The sequence below is a fragment of the Lipotes vexillifer genome, unplaced genomic scaffold (assembly GCF_000442215.2).
Source record: "Lipotes vexillifer unplaced genomic scaffold, Lipotes_vexillifer_v1.1 scaffold69, whole genome shotgun sequence".
In the NCBI taxonomy this organism is placed as follows: Eukaryota; Metazoa; Chordata; class Mammalia; order Artiodactyla; family Lipotidae; genus Lipotes; species Lipotes vexillifer.
The window spans coordinates 6881969-6902529 of record NW_006790942.1 but is presented as its reverse complement, the minus strand read 5'-3'; positions in this window follow the sequence as shown (position 1 = coordinate 6902529).

Sequence of the window (20561 nt, the reverse complement as noted above, 5' to 3'; positions counted from 1 at the left end):
CTGCTTTGCCTTGAGTGTTGGGTCTCCGCATTGCTCAACAACCTCCTTTGAGGCCAACATATCAGTATGTTCCAGACAATCAGGAATTCAGCCATGGGCGCTGCATATTTGGTCGTATTCTTTTCTTTTTTTGTTTTTTTTAACATCGTTATTGGAGTATAATTGCTTTACAATGGTGTGTCAGTTTCTGCTTTATAACAAAGTGAATCAGTTATACGTATACATATGTTCCCATATCTCTTCCCTCTTGCGTCTCCCTCCCTCCCACCCTCCCTATCCCACCCCTCTAGGTGGTCACAAAGCACCGAGCTGATCTCCCTGTGCTATGCGGCTGCTTCCCACTAGCTATCTATTTTACGTTTGGTAGTGTATATATGCCCATGCTACTCTCTCACTTTGTCACAGCTTACCCTTCCCCCTCCCCATATCCTCAAGTCCATTCTCTAGTAGGTCTGTGTCTTTATTCCTGTCTTACCCCTAGGTTCTTCATGACTTTTTTTTTCTCTTAGATTCCATATATATATGTGTTAGCATACTGTATTTGTTTTTCTCTTTCTGACTTACTTCACTCTGTATGACAGACTCAAGGTCCATCCACCTCACTACAAATAACTCAATTTCGTTTCCTTTTATGGCTGAGTAATATTCCATTGTATATATGTGCCACATCTTCTTTATCCATTCATCCGATGATGGACACTTAGATTGCTTCCAGGTCCTGCCCATTGTAAATAGAGCTGCAATGACCATTTTGGTACATGACTCTTTTTGAATTACGGTTTTCTCAGGGTATATGCCCAGTAGTGGGATTGCTGGGTCGTATGGTAGTTCTTTTTTAGTTTTTTAAGAAACCTCCATACTGTTCTCCAGAGTGGCTGTATGAATTTACATTCCCACCAACAGTGCAAGAGTGTTCCCTTTTCTCCACACCCTCTCTAGCATTTATTGTTTCTAGATTTTTTGATGATGGCCATTCTGACCGGTGTGAGATGATATCTCATTGTAGTTTTGATTTGCATTTCTCTAATGATTAATGATGTTTTGCATTCTTTCATGTGTTTGTTGGTAATCTGTATATCTTCTTTAGAGAAATGTCTATTTAGGTCTTCTGCCCATTTTTGGATTGGGTTGTTTGTTTATTTGTTATTGAGCTGCATGAGCTGCTGGTAAATTTTGGAGATTAATCCTTTGTCAGTTGCTTCATTTGCAAATATTTTCTCCCATTCTGAAGGTTGCCTTTTGGTCTTGTTTATGGTTTCCTTTGCTGTGCAAAAGCTTTTAAGTTGCATTAGGTCCCATTTGTTTATTTTTGGTTTTATTTCCATTACTCTAGGAGGTGGGTTGAAAAAAATCTTGCTGTGATTTATGTCATAGAGTGTTCTGCCTATGTTTTCCTCTAAGAGTTTGATAGTGTCTGGCCTTACATTTAGGTCTTTAATCCATTTTGAGTTTATTTTTGTGTGTGGTGTTAGGGAGTCTTCTAATTTCATTCTTTTACATGTACCTGTCCAGTTTTCCCAGCACCACTCATTGAAGAGGTTGACTTTTCTCCACTATGTATTCTTGCCTCCTTTATCAAAGATAAGGTGACCATATGTGCGTGGGTTTACCTCTGGGCTTTCCCTCCTGTTCCACTGATCTATATTTCTGCTTTAGTGCCATTACCATACTGTCTTGATTACTGTAGCTTTATAGTATAGTCTGAAGTCAGGGAGCCTGATTCCTCCAGCTCCATTTTTCGTTCTCAAGATTGCTTTGGCTATTCGGGGTCTTCTGTGTTTCCATAAAAATTGTGAAATTTTTTGTTCTAGTTCTGTGAAAAATGCCAGTGGTAGTTTGATAGGGATTGCATTGAATCTGTAGATTGCTTTGGGTAGTAGAGTCATTTTCACAATGTTGATTCTTCCAATCCGAGAACATGGTATATCTCTCCATCTATCTGTATCGTCTTTAATTTCTTTCATCAGTGTCTTATAATTTTCTGCATATAGGTCTTTTGTCTCCTTAGGTAGGTTTATTCCTAGATATTTTATTCTTTTTGTTGCAATGGTAAATGGGAGTGTTTTCTTAATTTCACTTTCAGATTTTTTCATCATTAGTGTATAGGAATGCCAGAGATTTCTGTGCATTAATTTTGTATTCTGCTACTTTACCAAATTCATTGATTACCTCTAGTAGTTTTCTGGTAGCATCTTTAGGTTTCTCTATGTATAGTATCATGTCATCTGCAAACAGTGACAGCTTTACTTCTTCTTTTCTGATTTGGATTCCTTTTATTTCCTTTTCTTCTCTGATTGCTGTGGCTAAAACTTCCAAAACTACATTGACTAATAGTGGTGAGAGTGGGCAACCTCGTCTTTTTCTTGATCTTAGCGGAAATGGTTTCAGTTTTCCACCATTGAGGATAATGTTGGCTGTGGGCTTGTCATATATGGCCTTTATTATGTTGAGGAAAGTTCCCTCTATGCCTACTTTCTGCAGGGTTTTTATCATAAATGGGTGTTGAATTTTGTCAAAAGCTTTCTCTGCATCTATTGAGATGATCATATGGTTTTTCTCCTTCAATTTGTTAATATGGTTAATCACATTGATAGATTTGCGTATATTGAAGAATCCTTGCATTCCTGGAATAAACCCCACTTGATCATGGTGTATGATCCTTTTAATGTGCTGTTGGATTCTGTTTGCTAGTATTTTGTTGAGGATTTTTGCATCTATGTTCATCAGTGATATTGGCCTGTAGTTTTCTTTCTTTGTGACATCCTTGTCTGGTTTTGGTATCAAGGTGATGGTGGCCTCGTAGAATGAGTTTGGGAGTGTTCCTCCCTCTGCTATATTTTGGAAGAGTTTGAGAAGGATAGGTGTTAGCTCTTCTCTAAATGTTTGATAGAATTCGCCTGTGAAGCCATCTGGTCCTGGGCTTTTGTTTGTTGGAAGATTTTTAATCACAGTTTCAATTTCAGTGTTTGTGATTGGTCTGTTCATATTTTCTATTTCTTCCTGATTCAGTCTTGGCAGTTTGTGCATTTCTAAGAATTTGTCCATTTCTTCCAGATTGTCCATTTTATTGGCATAGAGTTGCTTGTAGTAATCCCTCATGATTTTTTTTATTTCTGCAGTGTCAGTTGTTACTTCTCCTTTTTCATTTCTGATTCTATTGATTTGAGTCTTCTCCCTTTTTTTCTTGATGAGTCTGGCTAATGGTTTATCTATTTTGTTTATCTTCTCAAAGAACCAGCTTTTAGTTTTATTGATCTTTGCTATTGTTTCCTTCATTTCTTTTTCATTTATTTCTGATCTGATTTTTATGATTTCTTTCCTTCTGCTAACTCTGGGGTTTTTTTGTTCTTCTTTCTCTAATTGCTTGAGGTGCAAGGTTAGGTTGTTTATTCGAGATGTTTCCTGCTTCTTAAGGTGGGCTTGTATTGCTATAAACTTCCCTTTTAGAACTGCTTTTGCTGCATCCCATAGGTTTTGGGTCGTCGTGTCTCCATTGTCATTTGTTTCTAGGTATTTTTTGATTTCCTCTTTGATTTCTTCAGTGATCACTTGGTTATTAAGTAGTGTATTGTTTAGCCTCCATGTGTTTGTATTTTTCACAGCTCTTTTCCTGTAATTGATATCTAGTCTCAGCATTGTGGATGGAAAAGATACTTGATAAAATTTCAATTTTCTTAAATTTACCAAGGCTTGATTTGTGACCCAAGATATGATCTATCCTGGAGAACGTTCCATGAGCACTTGAGAAAAATGTGTATTCTGTTGTTTTGGGGTGGAATGTCCTATAAATATCAGTTAAGTCCATCTTGTTTAATGTATCATTTAAAGCTTGTGTTTCCTTATTTATTTTCATTTTGGATGATCTGTCCATTGGTGAAAGTGTGGTGTCAAAGTCCCCTACTATGATTGTGTTACTGTCGATTTCCCCTGTTATGGCTGTTAGTACTTGCCTTATGTATTGAGGTGCTCCTATGTTGGGTGCATAAATATTTACAATTGTTGTATCTTCGTCTTGGATTCATCTCTGATCATTATGTAGTGTCCTTCTTTGTCTCTTGTAATAGTCTTTATTTTAAAGTCCATTTTGTCTGATATGAGAATTGCTACTCCAGCTTTCTTTTGATTTCCATTTGCATGGAATATCTTTTTCCATCCCCTCACTTTCAGTCTGGATGTGTCCCTAGGTCTGAAGTGGGTCTCTTGTAGACAGCATATATATGGGTCTTGTTTTTGTATCCATTCAGCCAGTCTGTGTCTTTTGGTGGGAGCATTTAATACATTTACATTTAAGGTAATTATCAATATGTATGTTCCTATTCCCATTTTCGTAAATGTTTTGGGTTTGTTATTGTAGGTGTCTTCCTTCACTTGTGTTTCTTGCCTAGAGAAGTTCCTTTAGCATTTTTTGTAAAGGTGGTTAGGTGGTGCTGAGCTCTCTCAGCTTTTGCTTGTCTGTAAAGGTTTTAATTTCTCCATCAAATATGAATGAGATCCTTGCTGGGTAGAGTAATCTGGTTTGTAGGTTTTTCTCCTTCATCACTTTAAATATACCCTGCCACTCCCTTCTGGCTTGCAGAGTTTCTGCTGAAAGATCAGCTGTTAACTTTATGGGGATTCCCTTGTGTTATTTGTTCTTTTTCCCTTGCTGCTTTTATTTTATTTTTATTTTTTTTTATAAATTTATTTATTTATTTATTTTTGGCTGTGTTGGGTCTTCGTTTCTGTGCGAGGGCTTTCTCTAGTTGTGGCAAGTGGGGGCCACTCTTCATCGCGGTGCGCGGGACTCTCACTGTCGCGGCCTCTCTTGTTGCAGAGCACAGGCTCCAGACGCGCAGGCTCAGTAGTTGTGGCTCGCGGGCCCAGTTGCTCCGCGGCATGTGGGATCTTCCCAGACCAGGGCTCGAACCCGTGTCCCCTGCATTGGCAGGCAGATTCTCAACCACTGCGCCACCAGGGAAGCCCCTCCCTTGCTGCTTTTAATATGCTTTCTCTGTATTTAGTTTTTGACAGTTTGATTAATATGTGTCTTGGCGTATTTCTCCTTGAATTTATCCTGTATGGGACTCTCTGTGCTTCCTGGACTTGATCAACTATTTCCTTTCCCATATTAGGGAAGTTTTCAACTATAATCTCTTCAAATATTTTCTCAGTCCCTTTCTTTTTCTCTTCTTCTTCTGGGACCCCTATAATTCGAATGTTGGTGCATTTAATGTTGTCCCAGAGGTCTCTGAGACTGTCCTCCGTTCTTTTCATTCTTTTTTCTTTATTCTGCTCTGCAGTAGTTATTTCCACTATTTTGTCTTCCAGGTCACTTATCCGTTCTTCTGCATCAGTTATTCTCCTACTGATCCCTTCTAGAGTATTTTTAATTTCATTTATTGTGTTGTTCATTGTTGCTTATTTCCTCTTTAGTTCTTCTAGGTCCTTGTTAAATGTTTCTTGCATTTTCTCTATTCTATTTCCAAGATTTTGGATCATCTTTACTATCATTACTCTGAATTCTTTTTCAGGTAGACTGCCTATTTCCTCTTCATTTGTTAGGTCTGGTGTGTTTTTATCTTGCTCCTTCATCTGCTGTGTGTTTTTCTGTCTTCTTATTTTGCTTATCGTACTGTGCTGGGGTCTCCTTTTCACAGGCTGTAGGCTCGTAGTTCCCATTGTTTTTGGTGTCTGTCCCCAGTGGCTAAGGTTGGTTCAGTGGGTTGTGTAGGCTTCCTGGTGGAGGGGACTAGTGCCTGTGTTCTGGTGGATGAGGCTGGATCTTGTCTTTCTGGTGGGCAGGTCCACGTCTGGTGCTGTGTTTTGGGGTGTCTGTGGCCTTTTTATGATTTTAGGCTGCCTCTCTGCTAATGGATGGGGTTGTGTTCCTGTCTTGCTAATTGTTTGGCATAGTGTGTCCAGCACTGTAGCTTGCTAGTCGTTGAGTGAAGCTGGGTCTTGGTGATGAGATGGAGATCTCTGGGAGATTTTCACCGTTTGGTATTACATGGAGCTGGGAGGTCTCTTGTGGGCCAGTATCCTGAAGTTGGCTCTCCCACCTCAGAGGCACAGCCCTGATGCCTGGCTGGAGCACCAAGAGCCTTTCATTCACACAGCTCAGAATAAAAGGGAGAAAAAATAGAAAGAGAGAAAGAAAGAAAGAGGATAAAATAAAATAAAATAAAGTAAGATAAAATAAAATAAAGTTATTTAAATAAAAATAATTATTAAGAAAAAAAAAATTTTTAAGTAAAAAAAGAAAGAAAAAAAACGGATGGACAGAACCCTAGGACAAATGGTGAAAGCAAAGCTATACAGACAAAATCTCACACAGAAGCATACACATACACACTCACAAAAAGAGGAAAAGGGGAAAAAAATCATAGATCTTGGTCTCGAAGTCCACCTCCTCAATTTGGGATGTTTCGTTGTCTGTTCATGAATTCCACAGATGCAGGTACATCAAGTTGACTGTGGAGATTTCATCCGCTGCTCCTGAGACTGCTGGGAGAGATTTCCCTTTCTCTTCTTCACACAGCTCCCGGGGCTCAGCTTTGGATTTGGACCCGCCTCTGCATGTAGGTTGCCTGAGGGCATCTGTTCCCCGATCCAGACAGGACGGGGTTAAAGGAGCAGCTGATTCAGGGGCTCTGGCTCACTCAGGCAGTGGGGAAGGAGGGGCACGGATGCGGGGCAGGGCTACGGCGGCAGAGGCCAGCGTGACGTTCCAGCAGCTTGTGGCGCGCGGTGAGTTCTCCCGGGGGATTTGTCCCTGGACCCCGGGGCCCTGGCAGTGGCGGGCTGCACAGGCTCCGCGGAGGTGGGGTGTGGACAGTGACCTGTGCTCGCACACAGGCTTCTTGGTGGCGGCAGCAGCAGCTTTAGCGACGCATGCCCGTGTCTGGGGTCCACGCTGATAGCCGCGGCTCGTGCCCGTCTCTGGAGCTCCTTTAAGTGGCGCTATGAATCCCTTCTCCTCGCGCACCAGAACACAAAGAGGCAAAAAAGGGCTTCCCTGGTGGCACAGTGGTTGAGAATCTGCCTGCCAATGCTGGGGACACGGGTTCATGCCCTGGTCTGGGAAGATCCCACATGCCGCGGAGCAGCTAGGCCCGTGAGCCACAACTACTGAGCCTGCGCGTCTGGAGCCTGTTCTCCGCAACAAGAGAGGCCACAATAGTGAGAGGCCCGCGCACCGCGATGAAGAGTGGACTCCACTCGCCGCAACTAGAGAAAGCCCTCGCACAGAAACGAAGACCCAGCACAGCCAAAAATTAATTAATTAATTAATTAATTTTTAAAACAAAAAAAGAGGCAAGAAAAAGTCTCGTTCCTCTTCGGCAGGTCCAGACTTTTCACCCGACTCCCTCCCAGCCAGCCGTGGCGCACTAACCCCCTGCAGGCTGTGTTCACGCCGCCAAGCCCAGTCCTCTCCCTGCGCTCCGACCGAAGCCCGAGCCTCAGCTCCCAGCCCCGCCCGCCCTGGCGGGTGACCAGACAAGCCTCTCAGGCTGGTGAGCGCCGGTCGGCCCCGATCCTCTGTGCGGGAATCTCTCCGCTTTGCCCTCCGCACCCCTGTTGCTGCGCCCTCCACCGCGGCTCCGAAGCTCCCCCCTCCGCCACCCGCAGTCTCCGCCCGCGAAGGGGCTCCTAGTGTGTGGGAACATTTCCTCCTTCACGGCTCCCTCCCACTGGTGCAGGTCCCGTCCCTATTCTTTTGTCTCTGTTTTTTCTTTTGCCCTACCTAGGTACGTGGGGGGTTTCTTGCCTTTGGGGAGGTCTGAGGTCTTCTGCCAGCGTTCAGTAGGTGTTTTGTAGGGGTTTTTCCACGTGTAGATGTATTTCTGATGTATCTGTGGGGAGGAAGGTGATCTCCGCGTCTTACTCTTCCGCCATCTTCCTCCCTTCTGGTCGTATTCTTCTATGGGCACAGGATAACCAGAGCAAGACATCTGGACACAGGGATGACCTAAAAAGCGATAATTTTTAATTTTTTTCAAAAGACTAAGGGCCTGAGGCTTTTATAATTAAGAGGCAGAGCAAGAAGCAATTGTCTTTAATTAAAAAGTCTTCTATCTACCACTTGTATACCCTTCCTTCAGGAAGCATTTGCCTGTCTGATTAATTTTCCCATTCTTTTTTCCTTTTAAGGGTATTGAACATTGCAATGTTCAGTATGCATGATGTGTGTGTATGTTACAATATGATCTTTCAGTACCCACTTCCCCTGTCTCAACCTAAGGCTAGGCCCATACCTCAAAAATACCTAACAAATACCAACAATAGTTATCTGCCGAAATGAAAGAAAACTTGGCAGGAAAAGTAAAGAATAAACACGTTCGAACTAAACCCTTATAATGAGCTCTTACCTGGTAGAATGGAAAGATGCCTAATGTGTAACCTCGAAAGCTTCTCTTCGACTGAGAGAGCCATGCGTGGGACAGCATTTTTCATGGAAGACCCGGGGATATGGCACCATTCACATCATTCTGAAACAAGTACTAGTGTACCCATGGATATGTTTACAAAATACTTTTCCAAGATTCTTTCCATCTGTTACAGGTCATAAACTTATTCTGGTTTTTTTTTTCTTTTTGGCCTTTGGCCTTTCTATCTGCCAGTGACTTTGTAGCAGTTTATTTGGGTTGGGTTCTGATACAATAAAATACTTTTAGGTCATTTATTTTAATATTTTTAAATGTAGGGATATTTTTCACTTATGAAAAGATTTAGCTTTTCTACACTGATTTTCCTAAATGGTCCATCTATAATTTCTCTACTTCTATTAATTTAATTTTCTTGCCACTCATTCCCCTAATTTTTTGGCAGTATTTTGCAATGTCTACAACAGAAGAACTCTTTTATTTGGCATATCATTCCACCATATACAGTCCCAAAAGCAAAAATCCATAGGATATATTTTCTCTAACAAACTAGTTTTTTTGTTCGTTTGTTTGTTGCGGTACGCGGGCCTCTCACTGTTGTGGCCTCTCTCGTTGCGGAGCACAGGCTCCAGACACGCAGGCTCAGCAGCCATGGCTCACAGGCCCAGCCGCTCCACGGCATGTGGCATCTTCCCGGACCGGGGCACGAACCCGTGTCCCCTGCATTGGCAGGCGGACTCTCAACCACTGCGCCACCAGGGAAGCCCTAACAAACTAGTTTTATAAAAAATGACTTAGATTAATCTGGAAATATTGTCATTACATTCTTCACATACTGTATGTCAGACATTGTTAGTACTTGTGGGTGTTGATGATTGCTTTATATAATTACTCATGTTGTTTTGTGAAAGTGCCCCATAACATCACTCTAATTAAGATTCTGACAGCATGTCCTTTTGGTTGTTGAAATGATTATTGAACAAAAGTCACTGTTTTTCAGACTAAATTCCAACATGAATAAAAATACCTACGTCATACATTTGATTAAAGTGAGATTCTAGTTCCAGAAATGATTCTCTAGCACCTGTTAAAAGGACAAGAAAAATAAAAGTCATGTACATACAGAAGGATATTATCATTTGGATTCGTACATAAGTAGGTATATAAATAGGCAGAATTTAAGAAGCATTGGATAAGACTCCTTGAAAATATCTGTGCCTAGAATTTCACTATTAGAAATCAAATCATTTATATTTCAGAATTCTTTGGTGTCTTTATTGACCCATATTAAATCCGAAAGTTATTGGAAAGGGCAGTCCCTAATGGCCTTATCAACTATACCATATGGAAATTAACTGACAGATGGCAGAACAACAGACTTTAGAAATGGAATACACATAGGTACCTGGTTGAGGGAATCACCAGGAGGGGGAAAGTAAGAATACTTCAAAAGAAGTTAAGAGGACAACAAAGCCAGCAGTGCCTGCCACTGAAAATAATTTAATCTGAATAGATGACAGCCAAATAATTTTCATTCAGCTTGTGCTATAAGTAGTGAAAATTTACACTCAGAAATTGTGACCTAATCATTGAACGCATACAGGGCTTCGGTTTCAGAATTTTCACATGTGTGAAAAAATAACAACAATGTAAATTCGTGGAAACATATTCAAATGTATCAATACCAAAAGAATGTTAGCCTTTTTTTTTTTTTTTTTTTTTTTGCTAAAGGGAGAACTTACAGATTCCTGAGAGTATAACTTACAACTAAAGAGAACAACTTGGAGACATGTTGAATCAAAAATTAATTATAGGGCTTCCCTGGTGGTGCAGTGGTTGAGAGTCCGCCTGCTGATGCAGGGGACACAGGTTCGTGCCCCGGTCCGGGAGGATCCCACATGCTGCGGAGCGGCTGGGCCCATGAGCCATGGCCGCTGAGCCTGCATGTTCGGAGCCTGTGCTCTGCAACGGGAGAGGCCACAACAGTGAGAGACCCACGTAACGAAAAGAAAAAAATAATTATATATGTTGAATTGGATGATTAAGTAAATGGATGGTGGCTGGTGGGAGCAGGTTTCTCACTGTTGGGATGGAAGTTTACAGACAAGCAAAGGGAGAAGACTAGAATGATCCGTGTGTCAATGGATTAAAGTTAAAGACATCAGAAGGAATTCATGTTTAGCTTAATACAGATACAGATGGCTACGTATACGTATGGATACTTTTATAGATATTTGTATATATACAAGTTAGTATACATACATAGTTCCTTTCTCTGCCAGCTGAGAGGGCCCAGAAGCAATGACACCCCAGAAGCTAAGAGCACACCTGGGGCCCAGATCTTGGTTTCTAACAGCTATGTCAAGTAAAATGACTCCTTGGAGAAATGGCTGGAGATAGGACTGAGGCCATAAACATACAAGAAGAGCCGGGAGTATCTCACAGTGCCAGGAAGTAAGGAGGTGCTAAACACACACACACACACACACACACACACACACACACACACACAGTAGAGGTATGTAAAGGGACATAAGAGTCAACAGGAAAAGTTACCAATAGTCAAATCTGAAACAATTTAAGCAAAAAAAATAAATAAACCAATATTGTACTATAATGAAACTATAAAATACTTTTGCATCCATAGTAAAGTAAATAAATAAATAAGTAGTGCAGGCTGCACTTCCTTCCAAAGATTACATTCTCTAAAAGGGATGGGGAGAATAGAGTAACTTTACAGTGGGGAAACTTGACAAACAGTAACTACCTGTGCCAGGTGATCAAGATCAACATCAACAAGGATCATTCATTTTGATAGTAGTTACCTTTGATATGATGGGATAAAAATGGTAATTTACCTCTGTGACCTTCCTGCCCAAAACATATCACCCTGCTCTAATCATAGGAAAAACCTCAGACAAATGCAAACTGAGGGACATTCTACAAAATACCTGACCAGTGTTCCTCAAGACCATCACAGTCACCAGAAATAAGTCTAAGAAACCTTCACAGGCAAGAGACATGATGACTAAATATAATGTGGTATCTGAATGGGCCCTGAAAGAGAAGAAGGACATTAGGTAAAAACTAAGGATATCTGAATAAAGTATTGACTTCATAATGTATCAGTATTGGCCTGCTGATGGCAACAAATGTACTATCCTAATATAAGTTGTCATATGGGAAACTGGGTGCAGGGTATATGAGAATTCCCAGTATTATTTTCACATAGGATTCTATATAAAAAATATCCTAAAGACTCCTTTCAAAAAAACACTGTTTTGAATTAATAAACAAATTCAGTGCCTTTGTAGAATTTGAAATCAACAAACAAAAATCATGTGTTTCAGGCTTCCCTGGTGGCGCAGTGGTTGAGAGTCCGCCTGCCAATGCAGGGGACACGGGTTCGTGCCCCGGCCCGGGATGATCCCACGTGCCGCAGAGCAGCTTGGCCCGTGAGCCATGGCTGCTGAGCCTGCGCGTCCGGAGCCTGTGCTCCTCAACGGGAGAGGCCACAATAGTGAGAGGCCCGCGTACCACAAAAAAACAACAAAAAAAAATCATGTGTTTCTATATATTAATAATGAACTACCTAAAAAGGAAATTAGAAAAACAATTCCATTTACAATAGCACCAAAAAGAAAAATAAAACTTAGGAATAAACTTAACAAAGGAGGAAAAAGTCTTGTATACTGAAAACTAAAGAACCCTGATGAAAGAAATTTAAAAACACATAAAATGCCAATTATATCTCAATAAAGTTGAAGACAAGACAAAAAAGTGGAAAGACATCTATGTTTATGGATTGGAAGACTTAATATTGTTATGATGTCCATACTACCCAAAGCAATCTATGGATTCAATTCAATTCCTATCAAGATCACAATGGATACTGATTGTAATTGACCCATAAATGTGTTATGTGCATAGCTATGTGTATGGAAAACTACAGTGATGGCCTGTACAGATCAGCAATTATTGGTTTTGATAACGAGAGTTGGCTTCTGTGTTACAGTATTTAATATATATGGTCTTCTCAGATATAATGAAAAGGTGTAGAGCCTTTGCTGTCAGACAGACCTGAATTCAAATCTTCAAATCTCAGCCTGCGACTTAATAGTGCAAGTTACTTAAACTCCAAACCAGGTTTTCCCTTCTATAAATGGTGCATGATAACGTGGCAAGCTTATCTGGCTTTTTTATGAGATTCAGACTCTACACAGACAGATACATGTACATACGTACATACATACACAGATATATAGATAGATGATAGAGAAAGATAAAATACAGATAATTGATAGGTAGACAGACAGATAGATAGACAGACAGACAGGATGTAACTAAGACACTAGAAATAGCCACGAAATAAGTTTTGATAATACTGCTATCCCTGAGATTCTTTCATGGCTCTGTTAATTACCCATCGATACACTTTAGTTCTAATTCCTCCCAGGTTCTATGACAAAAGACAAGCTTTGTGGGTGTGCAGAAAGCCAGGTTTTTGGTAAGCATTATATACTTCTTCCATGCCTCCTACCAGGCAGCAGATCTTAAAATTTCCCAGGCAATTCAATGTACCAGTTCCCTTGATCAAATGTCTTTGCAATTACACACCAGTGTGAGGCCATCTCCATTCCAAGGCACAGAGCCACCAGCCAATGCTGACCACTTCAGTTCTTTGGAAGGAAGGTTATACTAACAATAAAGTGGTAACTGCCTGGGAGGGACGCCAGTTCTTAATATCAGGAATACTCTGGGTACCTTTGCAGCCCAAAAGGCTAACAAATGGTGGGCATGATGTTGTAGGGTATTGGAGTAATTCTGGTGCATCTGTGCCTGTAATATTTCTCCTGGTTCTAGTGGCCACAATTCAAGAAAGGTAAAATGGAACTGGAAAATGTGCAAAAAAATAGGAATTTAAATGATAAAGCAAAAACAGAGATTTGAGGCCATAAGTCATTAGTTGCTGAAGTCAAAATAACTTTATTTTTAAAGCATTTATCTCTGAGATAGTCTCGGAGAATAGGTTCCAGGAACCATCGCTATAGGGAGTTGCCATTAGAGATTCAAATCATAGAGTATAAATACATTTATTTGGACAGATATCTTGTGCTCTATGTATCAGGTTATTTCCAGATTATACCAAAAAAAAAAAAAGGCTTTATGGACTTTTTTACTGCCATGCTTCTTAATTCCAGTTTAACTCTGTGGTCTCATTGAAGCTGCTTAATTACTATGTTTCCACTCAACACCTCTCTATCCTGTAACCCCACAAGTATATTAATAGACTTTTATAAACAGGATTTCTACTGACTTCCATTAATGCTGAATATTTATTTTCATTGTAGCTAAATACTATAAAATATTAAAAGGAACACTGGGTAAGAATTGCAAGGTCATTTCTTTCTTTGCAGACATAAGCATACATGATGAATTGTACAAAAATAGTTCATCTCCAGAGAATTACCTTTGCAGTCTCACCCTTATGGTATTTATGGAGTACAAAGCAGCGTTCTTTGGGAGAAGATTTTATCTTTCAGTATTAATTCACTCCTACACTCCCTACAGAAGGCAAAGAAGTGCCTGCTTTCAGAGTATATGATAATCAGCATCACAAGTATGAGTACAATATCATGGAGGAGTTTTTCTTTCGAAGGGCTTGTAAAACCATTTAAAAAGTTCTATTCTTGAAGGTCAGTCCTCTAAGGTGGATTTCTTAAAGACCAAACAGTTGAAGGATCTAGCTTCGCTGTTGCCTATTCCACGGTGAAAAGGTAAGGGATGGGGCCTATGGTCTCCATGAAGAAATCAAGTGCTGAGACATTTCCTTAGATGTGGCTGGATATCAGTAGGATGTACAATCCTACAAGAAGTAAGTTTCAGACCTAATAGCTTAACAAATGTCTACCAACTGAGCAGAGAACGTGGAAGGAGGCCAGTGCGAGGGAAGAAAGTACTTTTCTATCTTAATATTTATTCATTCTCAAAACATCCCTTGAGTGCATACTCTGCTAGGCACCTTGCGAGGCACTGGAAACACAGCATAATTTTGTAAGATTAATTTCCCCTACATTAACTGTAATGAAACTATATTGAAATTTGGCTTTGAAACGTTTAATTTTAAATTATCAGGTGTTCCCCATTTTTATATGAAGAATCACTCTTAACTCTAGTCACCAAACTCACTCACTGTCCTTAGAACCAGGGTCAGAGGCGCCCCTGATTTCTCTTTCCAAGGTCATCCTACCAGAGAATCATAACACAGAGGAGCTGGATGTGAGTCTAGAGATTGCTTGGCCTCATTTCCTCACTGTACCAGGGAACACTTGTTAAGTGCACCAGCTTTGTCGTTAAATTCGCCCCGGTTTGAGTCCTCTCTCTGTGGGACCATGAGATACAGATACGAGAAACAGACGTAATTGCAGAAATGATCTCTCAAGAGTTACTGGGAGAATAAATAGGAGTGTTCGAAAAATGACAGAGCACAGCAAACGGTCACAACAATCAATGTTCTCCAGCAATATTATTGATATTACCATATTCTTGTACTATCACTATTTTTATATTTCTGTCATATTATTATCATTGTATTGTTATTCTCATTGAGAAGGAGAATAAAGCAGAATTCAAGAGGAGAAATTCTGGAGCCATACTGACCAAACTGAAATCTCCGCTCTGCCACTAACTGTTAAGTTACTTAATCTCTCTAAGTCTCAGCTTCCTCACCATTAATACAGAGATAAAACTAGGACTTCTGTAGAGGATTATATGAGGATTAATCTAATTTAAATTGTTTAAGAAAAGAAACACTTGGAAGAGTGCCTGGTGTATAACAAGCACTATTTAGTGTCTGTCTCTGTAGTAAATAATAACTACAGTTGCTTATAGGTGAGGCTCAGCTGGGGGAGGTGACTTGGGAAAGCTCAGAGTTGACACTCAGACCTGGTCTTCATTCACTTTTAAGTCTTATTAAGTAATAGAAATAGAAATAGAAACCCTGAAATAAAGTAAGCAGGAATATGTATTTACATGACACCTTTCTTTCTGTTAGTGCTTTTCTATCAAATTTACATTTCTTTTTAAAATGCTTAAAAATGAAGCTCGAAATGAGGAAAAATCAAGGCACTCAGGGACAGATGATTTATTAAAATATTTATTAAAATATTTTATTTTAGGGACTTCCCTGGCGGTCCAGTGGTTAAGGCTCCGCACTCCCAATGCCGGGGGCAAGGGTTCCATCCCTGGTGGGGGAACTAAGATTCTGCGTGCCGTGCAGCGCAGCCCAAACTAAAAATATTTTATTTTTATATGAAATATTAAAAGCATATTTATAAAACTATGACTTACTGTCTACTAAAGAAAGACAATAGATGAATCTCACATCTCCCTTCTTCCGCTTCTACGTCCGTCACCATGTCCATTGTTTTCTCAAAAAGCCCAGCACTCAGCCCCCCAAGGCCCAAAGAATACAGTCTGAAGTCCTTAGTGTGACACTCAAGGTCTTTCACAGTCTGGCACCAACCTAACCTCCCAACGTTCCCTGCCCCGTCTTGGGGCAGCTCCTGTGTGCTTGTCAAACTATTCACATTTCCCCAAGCTCCTCCTGTATCTTCCAACACACCTGCCTTTTCTCAGGGTGCCTCAGCCCATTTCCTCCCTGGGTCATTCGGGTTCCTACCCACCACTTGTGTGCATATCAGAATTCCACGAGTCCCTTCAAGGTAGCTGAAATGTTGGCTTACGGAGAACTTTTCCTCAAACTCTCATTCACATTCCACTGTGTCTTCTTTTGCGTTTCCATATGCTTTGCTTACACAAAAAGTTACACTTACATCACTTGCCTCTCCCTGTAGACAATTTGCATTCTGCTTGCTCAGAAGGTCACAGCAGGAGCATTTGCCCTGTGATTATAAACCCTCTAAGACTTCTGGAACAAGGGCTACGTGATACCACATCCAGAGGCATACCATCATTTACTCCACCAGTTCCTTGATTTTGAACACTTAGTTTTCCTTTCTTTTCACTATTGTACTCAGTGTGGCAATAACAATATAATGAATTGTCGATGACTTTTGCAAATCACTGGAGACTTTGAGAATTAATTTTTGTGAGCTTTTTGTTATATTTTCAGTAAGTCATTATTCCTTTGTGTCTCACCCTTCCTGGTGGTCATTTATTTGATGGACTTGTTTTTCCAAGACATAATACTTCCTAATATAACCACTCTCTCACTTCCTCAAGCTGCTTCTTCTCTCTCTCACACCCACAGAATATTGTCGTTTTGGCTTTTTTTTTTTTTTTTCATTTTTGTACTATATAGTGGCATTGTGAAATCTAATAAAAATATTTGTGATATGTTTTGAAATGGCATTAAAATTCTATCAAAAAATAACGTTAATCTTTTGAGGTAGGAAAAATTTTAATTCTTCCCCCCCCCCTTTTTTTTAGTTCATTTCATTTTTAGCGAAGGGAAAGAACCATATGTCTTCCAATGTTTTTTCTTGTTGGCTTCCTCAATGAAATTTTTCTTGAAAAATAGGTCAAATGAATGGAGGAAAAAAATTTGTCTTTGCACTTGAGAAAATTATACCAATATTTTTTTAAACACTCAAATTTCCAAGTTATCTTTCTGAATATTTACTCAGCAATTTTTTACTACTCCCACTTAATTGTAGCTTACAAACTATATAATACAAAATGGAAACTATCGGGGTTTTGAGTCATTTATTTATAGTCTTGCTGCTTTTAATGAAGCCTTTGAAACTAGGCCATACAATAGTTTTGTAGAGAAATCATTTTGCATTTCTTGAGAAAAATGCTTTGTTAAAACCTATTCAAATGTGTTTTCAGAAACTAAATGCCTGAAAAGTAAAAATAGGGATTTTTTTTTTCTAAAAGTGTGATCTATGCCAGAGGTCAAGCTGCGAAGCAATCAGAAAATTTTAGACTGTTGGTAAATATTCCAGTAACATTTAGATTAATCAAGTTACCAGAAAGAGGAAGATAACAATGAAACAGTACTTAGATGAGGGGAAAAGGAAGAACGGCAGCCAGCTTCTAAGAAACATCTAATAAAAAAAAAAAGTATCAGAAAGGTCAAGGAGAAAGAGAAAGCAGAAAGTCAAGAAACTTAAAAACAAAAAGGAGGAGTTCCCTGGTGGCACAGTGGTTAAGAACCCACCTGCCAGTGCAGGGAGCACGGGTTCGAGCCCTGGTCTGGGAAGATCCCGCATCCCGCATGCTGCAGAGCAGCTAAGCCCATGCACCACAGCTACGGAGCCTGAGCTCTACAGCCCACGAACCACAGCTACTGAGCCCACGAGCCACAACTACTGAAGCCCGCACGTCTAGAGCCCGTGCTCCGCAGCAAAGAGTAGTTCCCACTTGCTGCAACTAGAGAAAGCCTGCGTGCAGCAATGAAGACCCAAAGCAGCCAAAATTAAAAATGAATGAATTAATTAATTCAAAAAAAAGCTAAAAGGATCTTTTCTGTAATGGTTATACATCGAAAGTTCTTGGGTTTATCTCGTTAGAGAGAAAAATCAAGAAATTTTTTTTTTTTAAATCTTAAACAGAAAAAATCTGAATAAATAGTTCATTACCCAGATATGCTAATTGGAAGGTTTGAAGCTTCATCTAAGCCAAAAAAGGTACATCGCAAGCTAAGTTTATTCAATCCTTGTGAGAAAACACATCTAGACTAACCAATATTTACAGAATTTAACCATTAGTAAAATGGGTATCTTACTGTACCTGAGTTCTTTTATTTCTTTATCTCAAACTCCAACCTGGGCTTTATCTTTTTAAAATACAATAAATTAGTAAATTTAGCAATGTAGTCATTTTAGCAAAATACTATTTTATAGACAATCAGCAACAATTAAATAAGCATGCTATAATTTTGACTCAACTAATTATGCATGCTTAAAAAAAATCTATTAGAACTGAATACTTAACCTGGCAGAAGTAGGCACATGATGCTACTTTGCTACATGGCCAGTTTAGGAGGAAACATATACAACATTGTTGGATTGTTGGCCGTACCTTTTTGAACCAATGAAGAAATGCCAAATATTAAAGATTCCATAAATTTTTTGCTCCAGTGGGCCTTATTTGTGATCCATCTTCATAAGAAAAAAAAAAAAGCAGCTTCTTAAGGAACATGTGTATGTATACATCTGCTGAAAGATCCATCCGAGTCAGAAGGGAATATAACCAGCTCCTGGTTTCCAACCAGGAGGCTAAAGAAGTCTGGTAGGTACCATCAGATGCTAATTTGGTGACCACACAAATAGACTCTCTAGTGCCCATATTCTCTTAGATATATGTCACATGACGCCGACTTGGCACTGCAGATACAATTATGCTTATTTATTTGATCTGAAATGGGCTAATTTTACTGGACCACGTCTCTTCATACATGGCGAATTCCCAGTGAAGTGAAGAACCCTTCTGTTTACCACTGAAGTTTATCATCATTCTGTTTATCATAATGAAGTCAATGCGAGCTCTGTGCACACAAGGTATAAAGCAGCCAGCAAACTCAAGCCCTAAATACTAGAGATCTGGAGAGAGGCCAAGGATGAACTGGCACGAAAATGGAATTGCCATCTTGCCGTTACAGCTGGTCTCTTGAAACGAAATGGGAGAATATCAGAGGACGCTCTGCAGAAATTGTACCGCTGCACGACATTCAGGCTCTGGGCAAACAGATGACTGAAGCTGTGCTGCCGTCAGTCTGCTGCTGGATCCAGGGGACCACTTTCATCAACTCCTTAAGAAATTAATTAATCAAAGGGAAGATTAAAGTGGAGCAAAGCTATCTTTGAAGTAAAAAACGTGCATCTCGTAAAGCAATGCTAAGTTCAATAATTCAAAAGGAAACAGTGGCTGAAGTGATGATCTTAGCCACATTACGTCAAGGTGTCCCTCCACCGCATCCACTGCCACCGTAAACACTCATTTTCTGAAAGGCAGGATTGTCTCAAGGTCTTATCAGCACTAACTGTATTACCAAAGCACAGAGAATACGATCAGATCTCTCCCCTTCGTAATGTAGATGTTGTCTTTTTAAAGCAAGCTTGATTATATTCTGAATAGGTCAATCTGTGTGCTTGACATTTCTCCCCAGTTCCCCGTGACCTTTTAATAAGAATGACTCGGTTTTGAACTGCCGAAAATGGAACTGTCCCTTTTCAGTCAGTGAGTATGGGAAGCCCTGTTTGAAGAGATCACATTTTCTGTACTGAGTTATTACTCATACCACAGCAGAGTAAATGAAACCTTATCTTTCTTTAAAAACACGTGTCCTATTTGGCTTTAATTTTACCTTCTTCTGCAGCTCGTTCACATACATTTGTAAATATTTAAGCAAATGTGCAATCACATTTGCTCAGGGAAAGTAACAAATTAATAAAGTCTCTGTTGAGCAAATCTGACTTTTATAATGTATGCTTAAACAGATGTCATCTTTGAATAGCACTGCAAAGAATTATTAACACGGACCTTCCATGGTTATAGAGAGAAAATTATCAACAGTAATCCAATTTCTAAAATTTCAGAAATGTTCCTCTTTATTAAGTTCCAGTAACAGAAGATTCAACCAGACAGATCATCCGCGCCCAGACGAACGTGAGAATGGTCGCCATCCCAACTTGAAAGGCTATAACCACAGCGCCCCAGCACCAGCCTCCTGATTTCCTACTAGAACACTGATCTGTCTGTAAAACCCACAGTAGGAACCCATTAGGTATAACTTGGGGACGTGGGGTCAGATTCTCCTCTGAATAAATATGTACTGGAAGGGCCTGACTTTGAGCCTTATCCCCACAACTGGACTGAGTTTCCTGATGTAGAAATTGCCTGGGACTATTTAGAGGGCGATAAGGCAGGGTTGATAACTAACCTAGTGTGATGTGAACAGCAAGCACCAGCCATAAAAAGGTATCAGCGAAGTGAGCGGCAAGTACGTATTTAATGCTCACGATGGCAAGACAAGTGTGTGAAACACTGGGTTCTATTCTCGAAGATTCTTCCAGGACGGCCCCAGTCTTCGTGGAGGCTGGAGAAGCAGATGATTAGCAAGTAAAGACACTAATAAGCTTATCATTGCAAACTGAGGTGCATGATGTAAAGAACATACCAAGATTGGGCTAGTGGGAAAAAACTATCTAAATCAGGAGTTGGCACACTCTT